This window comes from Oncorhynchus gorbuscha, linkage group LG08 (assembly GCF_021184085.1).
Source record: "Oncorhynchus gorbuscha isolate QuinsamMale2020 ecotype Even-year linkage group LG08, OgorEven_v1.0, whole genome shotgun sequence".
In the NCBI taxonomy this organism is placed as follows: domain Eukaryota; kingdom Metazoa; phylum Chordata; class Actinopteri; order Salmoniformes; family Salmonidae; genus Oncorhynchus; species Oncorhynchus gorbuscha.
This window is the reverse complement of record NC_060180.1, coordinates 46252416-46263590: the sequence shown is the minus strand read 5'-3', so window position 1 is coordinate 46263590 and position 11175 is coordinate 46252416. Positions and strand designations below refer to the sequence as shown.

The 11175-nt window shown below is 43.1% G+C and overlaps 1 long non-coding RNA gene across 1 annotated transcript; it reads left to right on the top strand.

Annotated features, from left to right (window-relative positions):
- Positions 1 to 534: 534 nt before the first annotated feature.
- On the top strand, positions 535 to 2342 carry LOC124040884. The gene is made up of 3 exons (XR_006839816.1): positions 535 to 758; positions 1526 to 1838; positions 2011 to 2342. It is a non-coding gene; the product is annotated as an uncharacterized LOC124040884 (long non-coding RNA).
- The last annotated feature ends 8833 nt before the right edge of the window (positions 2343 to 11175 follow it).

Below are 11175 nucleotides of genomic sequence, written 5' to 3'. Positions count from 1 at the left end.
GAAGCAGAATGATTAGTGGCACACAACAAAGTACATTTGTTTTTTGTTTTTATGAAGCAGCTCAAGTTGAGTATAGTTGAAAGCTAATGGTTGTTATTTGTGTTCCGTCCAGATACAAATGTCATGTTGTGCTCATTGATGTTCCCTGAATGGATTGATGGATGCTGTTGATGAGTAGGAGCTATTATTTCATTATAGAATGGATAGAGTTCCTTCTGCACAAACAAGGTTTCAGGTTCACTAAAAACCTGATGAATACACTAACAATTTAAATACGATCAAATACAACTAACCAAGGCAAGGACTGGATGACAATATCTGGCACATGACAGTGGAACTCTTATAACCACTGTTGTATGCTTTTAAAGAGCGACTGCCCCTAAAAACAAATAATCCCTTTGAAAATGGCCTATGTGGCATCAATATGAGTCAGAAACATTTATTCTAGTGTCACAATTGACTACAAAGTGTAAATAGGATCCTTTTTTGGATCATTTTTTGGCCCCTTTTGCCAAACTCCACATGCAAATCGCTCCTCACTTTCCTTCACTGAATTGGGCTCCGTTGTTTCATCACCCCCCAACCAATGCGTTCAAAGGATCACAGACATTTGAGACTGAAAAGCCCTAGCTATACAGGTTGACCATGCAATGCATGCTTCCCGCATGATGCACAGACAACATCTATGGTTTGCATGCCCTGATAAAGAACCATATCATTTGAAATAGGTGGTTAGAGTTCGTTGGTCTCCATTGGTGGTGAGTATACCGGTAGCTAGACTATAGACTGCTGGTTATGTATCTGTTTCATGTATATTTAGATAATTATTATCACTATCATCGCTAGCATAGCTGGCGTTAGCTACCTAGCTATCTAGCTGGCTAACGTTAGCCTACCTCAATACAACTCGGAATTAGCTTGTAAACACAGTAACATTTCAAAGGAAGACAAATAATTAGTAGGAAAACCATTTGTCATGATTGTGATCTTGCCAGATTGACTAGAGATGCAGTACAACCTTAGCCAGCATCGCTAGCTCTTTTTGACTAACTTTGCTAGTTACATTAATGGCAACATTGCCATTTCTCGAAAGTAAAGTTGACGACATCATAATATGGTTGTTTCCTACTAATTATTTGCCTACTTTAGCAATGTCATCGTATTTCCATGAAACTAGGTTGTGTAATTTAGACAAAACAGAACCATTAGCCTCCGAGGTGCAATCCATGTCAAGGGCACAAATAAATATTGGATGCAGCTATGGTGGTGGTACTAGCTAACTCATATCTGACTAAAACAGTGTCATAACTATCAGCAAAAACTCAAACCAACCCAGCAAAATGTCCCAGTTGGTTGAAAAGGGTAACGGTGTCACCCGCCTGAATCTAATCCAATCATGAGCCAGTCAGTCCACATCTGTACAGCATTAGAATTAGCTTCCAAATGAGATTACGTTACTTCTCGAACTATGCTTATAATTGAGGCATGATGACAATCATTGACCCTGTTTTTCTGTTTGACAAAGTGTACAGTTGGGTGCCAGACTTATCCCCTGGTCAGGAACGGATGCCGGAACCTACCAGAAGGAGCAAAGTTGGATATCATAACATGTCCAGCAACGTGATTGCAATGGTTTAGTAACCTCCAAAATCACTTAATTCACTATTCACTTGCTATTTTACAACTTGTCAGGCAAGACCTCAGAATAAAAGTATGTTATGTGACACAAGTACCCTTTTGACACATTGGCCGTTATTGTCAGTCTCCCATCATGAGGCCGTTGATTTGGACCCAAGTTACTGCCCTGATGACACAGACAGCTTCCTCAACAACAACAGGTAATGTGTGTTATGTGAAAAGTAAAAAAGAAAACTGTCTATTTCCCGAGCTAAGTCGATACAACTAGTACAGTCATTTAGGTTTTGAAGTGCATTAGCAAAAAGCTTTGTCCTTTCTTTAGTACAAAATGCAATTTACCACTTGGCTGTCTATTGTATCACCCTGTCACAGGCCCTCCCAGTCAACACCACATAAGATTGCTTGCTGCAGTTGTTCGAGAGATGTCCAGTTTGCAGCCAAACATGCAGCATAGACAAGATCAGCATCGTGCATACATGCCCTTGCTGTGAGCATTCCTATGAATGGAACAGTCAGCCACTTGTATCCGGCCAGCAACCTTCACCTGTTAGCGGTAACAGCTTTCACAGGCTCACCATATGTATAAATACAGATCATCACTTCATTACTTTGATACATTTGATACCAGCCTGATCGGTGTGTTCACCATTCTACTTCACTTCACATTTTATGATATCTTAAGTCAAATAAAAAGGTCAACAGAGTAATCAGGTTGGTTCCACAAGGCTAATCATAACTACCAGTGTGTGTGTGTGTTACCGACTGCTATCTTTTTACTTATTTTATTTATTTCACCTTTATTTAACCAGGTAGGCAAGTTGAGAACAAGTTCTCATTTACAGTTGCGACCTGGCCAAGATAAAGTAAAGCAGTTCGACACATACAACGACACAGAGTTACACAGGGAGTAAAACAAACATACAGTCAATAATACAGTATAAACAAGTCTGTATATGATGTGAGCAAATGAGGTGAGATAAGGGAGGTAAAGGCAAAAAAAGGCCATGGTGGCAAAGTAAATACAATATAGCAAGTAAAACACTGGAATGGTAGATTTGCAGTGGAAGAATGTGCAAAGTAGAAATAAAAATAATGGGGTGCAAAGGAGCAAAATAAATAAATAAATTACAGTATGAAAAGAGGTAGTTGTTTGGGCTAAATTATAGGTGGGCTATGTACAGGTGCAGTAATCTGTGAGCTGCTCTGACAGTTGGTGCTTAAAGCTAGTGAGGGAGAGAAGTGTTTCCAGTTTCACCCCTTTTCATGCCATTTTGCTGTAGGGAAACCAGTTGAAATCTCGGGTACTCATCGACTCTGGGGCCAATGAGAGCTTTATGGACGCTACCCTAGCGTCAGAGCTAGGCATCCCCACTGCTTTGGATGAGCGCTCTATAGCCCAGGTCACCCACAATACTACCCCCATCAACCTATGGGTGTCAGGGAACCACAGCGAGACGATCCAATTCCTGCTCGTTAAGTCTCCTCAAGTTCCCATGGTATTGGGATTCTCTTGGCTCCAGCGACACAATCCCCTTATTGACTAGTCTGCTGGTGCCATCATGGGTTGGAGCCCGTTCTGGCATGCTCTGTGCCTGAAGTAAGTCAGTGCAGGCTGCCTCGAGGCATCTTCCTGGGGGCTTGGAAGTTGCCCCGGACCTCTCCGCCATTCCCAGGACCTCCAGGACCTCCGGGAGGTGTTCAGTAAGGCCCGGGCAACTTCGCTTCTGCTGCACAGTCCCTATGACTGCGGGATTGACCTTCACCCAGTCCCCACTCCGCCCTGCAGATGACTCTACTCTCTGTCGGGTCCGGAGACCAAGGCTATGGATACCTACTTTGAGGTCTAGCTGCAGAGTTAATTTGTCCTTCTGCCTTTTGGTGGCCTACCATGATTCCTGACGTCTCAGTGTTTGTCGCTACATGCACAGTCTGTGCGCAGAACAAGACTCCTTGGCAAGCTCTGGCTGGTCTCCTTCCACTTCTGCCGGTCCCTCACCATCCCTGGTCTCACATAGCCCTGGACTTTGTCACGGGTCTCCCCCAATCTCATGGAATGCCGCCATCCTGACAGTAGTGGATCGGTTTTCCAAAGCCGCTCACATCATTTCTCTCCCCAAACTACCCTCTGCCAAAGAGACGGCCCAGCTCATGGTGCAGCACAGCCTCCAGATCCCACTACTGGACTCCCAGTAAGAACCGGTCTCTCGTCCCGGTTCTGGAAGGTGTTCTGCACACTCATTTGGTCAGTGGCCAGCCTGTCCTCCGGGTTCCACCCCCAGTCCAATGGTCAGTTGGAGCAAGCCAACCAAGACTTGGAAACGACTCTTTGCTGCCAGGTCTCTGCCAACAAGCCCAGCACCTGGAGCCCTTCCTTCCTCTGCCATAGGTCTCTCACCCTTTGAGTGTTCCCTGGGCTATCAGCCCCTGCTCTTCCCTGAGCAAGAGGAAGAGGTTGGCATACCTTCTGCTCAGATGTTTGTCCACCGCTGTCGTTGTAGATGGAAGAGAGCTCTGTTGGCCATTCTCAAAACCACCTCCAGGTAATGACAACAAGCGGACCGCCACCGGACCCCGGGCTCCACGGTATAGTCTCAGGAAGAAGTTATGGCTGTTCACCCAGGATCTGCTTCTCCAGGTGGAGTCCTGCAAACTTCCCCCCGGTTTATCGGCCCTTTCCCCATCTCCAAGGTCATTAGCCCCTTCGTCTTCTGTTGCCCCGTACCCTCTATTTACATCTCACTTTTCGTGTGTCTAAAATCCCACCAAAGATAATGGCGCCCGAGGAAATGACAGCAGTTTTATGGGTGCCTAACCAATTGTGTAATTATGTGGGGGTTTTTTCACATTATTTGTAACTTATTTTGTACATAAGTTTCTGCCACTGTATCTTATGGCAAAAAAAGAGCTTCTGGATATCTGGACAGCAATCACTCACCTCGAAATAGCCAACGATTTTTCTTTCAACAAGCAGGACGCACAGGACGTACTTCGAACACCCAACATGGCCAACATCCCCATCACTGGCAAGAGAAAGAGACGCAGGTACAGAGGATACAGGGCGGGGTGCCTCATAAGGATCTTCAGAAGGCGATTGGGAAAGCTGCCGTTATCGTCAATGTTACTTGCCTACGTGCAATCATCGGAGAATAAATTCGATGAGGTACGATAATGAATATCCTACCAATGGGACATCAGAAACTGTAACATTTTATGTTTCACGGAATCATGGCTGAATGATGACAAAGATATTCAGCTAGTGGGATATATGCTGCACCGGCTAAATAGAACAACACACTCCGGTAAGACAAGGGAGGGGGCAATCTGTGCATATTTGTAAACAACAGCTGGTGCAAAAAATCAAAGAAAGTCTCTAGATTTTGCTTGCCTGAGGTAGAGATATGCTGTTGATCACACTATTTGCCAAGGGTGTTTTCATCCATACTTTTTCGTGGCTGTTTATTTATCATTATTGTTCACGGTCTTTTTACTGTTGTATTTATTTATTTACTTATCTATTGTTCACCTAATACCTATGTTTTACTTAAATATCGCACTGTTGGTTAGGGCCTGTAAGTAAGCATTTCAGAGTTTAAAAAAACCTAACAAAAAAATGTAACAAGGTAGGCCAGTTGAGAAGAAGTTCTCATTTTCAACTGCGACCTGGCCAAGATAAAGCAAGCAGTACGACACAAATAATAACACAGAATTACACATGGAATAAACAAACGTACAGTCAATAACACAATAGAAAAAAATATATATACAGTGTGTGCAAATGAGGTAAGATTAGGGAGGTAAGGCAATAAATAGGCAGTAGTGGCAAAGTAATTACAATTTAGCAATTAAACACTGGAGTGATAGATGTGCAGAAGATGAATGTACAAGTAGAGATACAGGTGTGCAAAGGAGCCAAAAAAAAACAATATGGGGATGAGGTAGTTGGATGGGCTATTTACAGATGGGCTATGTACAGCAGTGATCTGTGAGCTGCTCTGACAGCTGATGCTTAAAGTTAGTGAGGGAGATATGAGTATCCAGCTTCAGTGATTTTTGCAATTCATTCCAGTCATTGGCAGCAGAGAAATGCAAGGAAAGGTGGCCAAAGGAGGAATAGGCTTCGGGGGGTGACCAGTGAAATATACCTGCTGGAGCGCGTGCTACGGGTGGGTGCTGCTATGGTTACCAGTGAGCTGAGATAAGGCGGGACTTTATTAAGCAAAGACTTATAGATGACCTGGAGCCAGTGGGTTTGGCGACAAATATGAAGCGAGGGCCAGTCAATGAGAGCACACAGGTCGCAGCGGTGGATAGTATATTGGGCTTTGGTGACAAAACGGATGGCACTGTGATAGACTGCATCCAATTTGCTGAGTAGAGTGTTGGAGGCTATTTTATAAGTGACATCGCCGAAGTCAAGGATCGGTAGGATAGTCAGTTTTACAAGGGTATGTTTGTTAGCATGAGTGTATGATGCTTTGTGGCAATGTGAGTCTGGAAGAAGAGTTTACAGTCTAACTAGACACCTAGGTATTTGTGATTGTCCACATATTCTAAGTCAGAACCGTCCAGAGTAGTGATGCTGGATGGGCGGGCAGGTGCTGTCAGCAATCGGTTGAAGAGCATGCATTTAGTTTTACTTGCATTTAAGAGCAGTTGGAGGCTACGGAAGGAGAGTTGTATGGCATTGAAGCTCATCTGTAGGTTAGTTAACACAGTGTCCAAAGAAGGGCCAGAAGTATACGGAATGGTGGTGTCTGCATAGAGGTGGATCAGAGAATCACCAGCAGCAAGAGCGACATCATTGATGTATACAGAGAAGAGTCGGCCCGAGAATTGAACCCTGTGGCACCTTCATAGAGATTGCCAGAGGTCCAGACAACAGGCCCTCCGATTTGACACACTGAACTCTGTCTGAGAAGTAGTTGGTGAACCAGGCGAGGCAGCCATTTGAGAAACCAAGGCTGTTGAGTCTGCCGATAAGAATGTGTTGATTGACAAAGTCGAAAGCCTTGGCCAGGTCGACGAATACGGCTGCACAGTAAAGTATTTTATCAATGGAAGTTATGATGTCGTTTAGGGCCTTGGGCGTGGCTGAGGTGCACCCATGACCAGCTCGGAAACCAGATTGCATAGCGGAGAAGGTACTGTGGGATTTGAAATGGTCGGTGATCTTGGCTTTCGAAGACCTTTAGAAAGGCAAGGTAGGATAGATATAGGTATGTAGCTGTTTGGGTCTAGAGTGTCTCCACCTTTGAAGAGGTGGATGACCGTGGCATTTTTCCAATCTTTGGGGATCTCAGATGATACGAAAGAGAGGTTGAACAGGCTAGTAATTGGGGTTGCAACAATTGTGGTGGATAATTTTATAAAGAGAGGGTCCAGATTGTCTAGCCCAGCTGATTTATAGGGGTCCAGATTTTGCAACTCTTTCAGAACATCAGCTATCTGGATTTGTGTGAAGGATAAATGGGGAGGTTTGGGCATGTTGCTGTGGGGGTGGGGTGCAGGGCTGTTGACCGGGGTTGGGGTAGCTAGGTGGAAAGCATGGCAAGCCATAGAAAAATGCTTATTGAAATGTATCGATTTATCGGTGGTCACAATATTTCCTAGACTCAGTGCATTGGGCAGCTGGGAGGAGGTGCTCTTATTCTCCTTGGAATTTACAGTGTCCCAGAACTTTTTGGAGTTTGTGCTACAGGATGCACATTTCTGTTTGAAAGAGAGCCTTTGCTTTCCTACCTGCCTGTGTATATTCGTTCCTAACTTCCCTGAAAAGTTGCATATCGTGGGAGCTATTCGATGCTATTGCAGTACGCCACAGGATGTTTTTGTGCTGGTCAAGGGCAGTCAGGTCTGGAGTGAACCAAGGGCTATATCTGTTCCTGGTTCTAAGTTTGAATGGGGCATGTTTATTTAAGATGGTGAGGAAAGCACTTTTAAAGAATAACCAGGCATCCTCTACTTAAAGAATGAGGTCAATATCCATCCAGGATACCCGGGCCAGGTCGATTAGAAAGGCCTGCTCGCTGAAGTGTTTTAGGGAGCATTTGATAGTGATGAGGGGTGGTCGTTTGATCGCAGACCCATTACGGACGCGGGAAATGAGGCAGAGATCGCTGAGATCCTGGTTGAAGACAGCAGAGGTGTATTTAGAGGGCAGGTTGGTTAGGATGATATCTATGAGGGTGCCCGTGTTTACAGATTTGGGTTTGTACCTGGTAGGTTCATTGATAACTTGTGTGAGATTGAGGGCATCTATCTTAGATTGTAGGACGGCGGGGTGTTAAGCATTTCCCAGTTTAGGTCACCTAACAGTACGAGCTCTGAAGATAGGTGGGGGGCAATCAATTCACATATGGTGTCCAGGGCACACCTGGGGGCAGAAGGTGGTCTATAACAAGCGGCAATGGTGAGAGACTACTTGGAAGTAGAAGCTCAAATTGTTTGGGCACAGTATGACAGAGCTCTGCATGCTGTCTCTGCAGTAGATTGCAACTCTGCCCCCTTTTGGCAGTTCTATCTTGTCGTTAAATGTTATAGTTAGGGATGTAAATTTCAGTAAGCCAGGATTCAGACACGGCTAGGACATCCGGGTTGGCAGAGTGTGCTAAAGCAGTGAGTAAAACAAACTTAGGGAGGAGGCTTCTAACGTTAACATGCATGAAACCAAGGCTTTTGTGGTTGCAGAAGTCAACAAATGAGAGTTCCTGGGGAATGGGAGTGGAGCTAGGTCCTGCAGGGTCTGGATTAACCTCTACATCACCAGAGGAACTGAGGAGGAGTAGGATAAGGGTAAGGCTAAAGGCTATAAGCCACTTGGATAGCAGCTAGCTAGCTGCGATGATCCAGGTGAAAAGGTTCAGAGCTTGCAGTAGGAAACCGGAGATGTGGAGAAAGAGCAGTCCTGTATGCTCTGGGTTGAAACGCGCTGTACAGACTGGCAGGAGTTTCCAGGCTAAGGTTAGCTGATGACTGCTAGCAGTGGCTAACTGACTATTAGCTAGTTAGCTGGCTAGCTTCTGTTGGGGGTTCCGGTTCTAAAGCATAGAAAATAGCAGATCCAAACCACATTGGTTGAGGCGGTTTGCAGAAGAGTATGTTAAAAATATATACGAAATATATGCGAAGGGAAAAAATATATACATACACGGGACATGACAAGAGGAAGACAAAGACGTCTGAACTGCTACGCCATCTCGGAAAATCAAACTGTAAGTTCTACACCTGTTGTATTCGATGCAAGTGACAAATAAAACTTGATTTGATTTTCATGTGTCTAAAATCAAACCAATGTCTCACAGCCCTTTGTCTCCTGTTTCATCCCACTGTTTTAGTTGTGTTGCCATCAGTTAGACATGTAATTGATAAAAAATTTCCCTGAGATTTTGTCATTCTGGTATTTGTGTTTTCATGTATGTTCTGTTGTGACTTGTTATAAACTCAGCATGTAGAAGCATAAGATATCATTAACCATTCCACAAATGTGTAATTTACACCCACCAGAATCAATATGCACCAGAGATATCACAGACATGTTCAGTGGGCACACCATAGCAAAACATTTTGCAACTGAAAATTAAATTGGACAGACTGTAGAACTTTCTCGGTTCACTCTGTTTCAAAACATTTTCCACCGATTGAACACGACCCATCACCCCCATACTGCAGCAACCACTTGATGGATCAAATGGCTATTTTTTTACCCTTACAGTCTTTGAAGCTGAAGCACCATTCAGTAGGCCTATCATCACATTTACATCATTAGAGTGCCACTGCCACCTCTTCTGGACAGCAGAGTGGTGCTTGAATCATCATGAAGCATGCTTTTCTTTTTAAACACGTGGGTCAAGCACTGATACTGCTCCAAAACATGGTTGAAAGAAACCACTTTCTGTAATTGTACAAATGTTAAAGAAATAAATATGACAGCCCTATTAGGGTCGGCAGGGTAGCCTAGTGGTTAGAGAGTTGGACTAGTAACCGAAAGGTTGCAAGTTCAAATCCCTGAGCTGACAAGGTACAAATCTGTCGTTCTACCCCTGAACAGGCAGTTAACCCACTGTTCCTAGGCCGTCATTGAAAATAAGAATTTGTTCTTAACTGACTTGCCTAGTAAAATAAAAAAATTAGCACATGATAGTATGATTAATATTTGTATGTGTACTTGATGGGCTATTTATGTACTCATAAAAATGTGAAAGCGCCGTCAGGCTGTCGTGCTTTGTGTTCGTCTCAGTGTATTTCCTTGTGGTAAATCTATCAGAAGCTTTTTATTGACTGTGTTCGATGACTTTATTAGCAGCACTCCGGGGTTCTCTCCCACTAGAACCCTGGAGCGCTACAACAAAAAAAGTGATCGAAGCTGCAAATATTGCTTCGTCGAATGAGTCGTTCTTGAATTGTGGTGGCAGTTACACCCCTTGCCTTCGCCACCATGAAAAACACATTTAAATGACAAGTAGTTACACATCACACATGTTTTTGTTTGTATTGAACTTTTTACCAATGCTAAAACATAATGCAAATCCTTTATACTGCAAAGCTTTATGTTTATACATTGTTTTAAGTACTTAGGGAAAGTATATTGGCTTGTCCCAGTAGTGATGCGTAGCGTTGTAATGACATGGTTTGGATATCAATCTATTTGAATGCTAGAAAGTGAACAACATGATTTAATATATTCTATAGAGCAACAACAAAAAATATAATATATAGTCTGTAATAATGTCTGTCCCTCAGTTTTATGTCTTTGGTGTTACCGCCTTGAAAATCACGTATTACAAAGTTAGACAGTACAAGGACCTTGAGCATTCCCACTGGCCACAAACTAGTTGAATCAACATTGTTTCAACGTAATTGTCAATGTATTGTCATGTGGAATCTACGTGGAAAACACACTGGATTTGAAAAATGCCATCAACAGTTGTTTTGAAGGGGAACTTTCAACAACGGAATGATGTCATCATGGTAACCACATTTCAACATAGAAAAACCTTGTTAAAATACATTGCATTTGTATCATTAAAACAATGTCCCATTTTCAACCTTACTGTATAGCCATTGTCAGAAAAAAAAATGTTGGCTGGACAGCACCTCCTAATGGAGAATTGATCCATCTACAGTTACCCTTTAGTCTCCCATTCAGGATTTTATCCAAGCTCAGCCCTGCATAGTTATGGTATTTGTCACTGACTATTACCAATGTACTATCATGAGAATAATCAGATAGAGTCACTGTTGCTATTCAAGTCATTCCAAATAGTATAGGTTTAACAGGTTTAACCATACTTTATCACTCATATATCATCAATGATATCGTTTAGGCCCATATAGCATTCACAAAGTCATCAACAGCTATTGTTTCAATCAAACTTGGAATTCAATCAAAAAAGAAACAATATAACAGGCCTAAATAATATATTTAGTGATGTTAAATTGTTTTTGGTTGTCAACACAACCAAGTATCAACATTTGAAGGAGATTTATCTTCTGTTTGGATAGTCTGATCTGTGCCGCTGACTTAGTTTGGCTTTAATT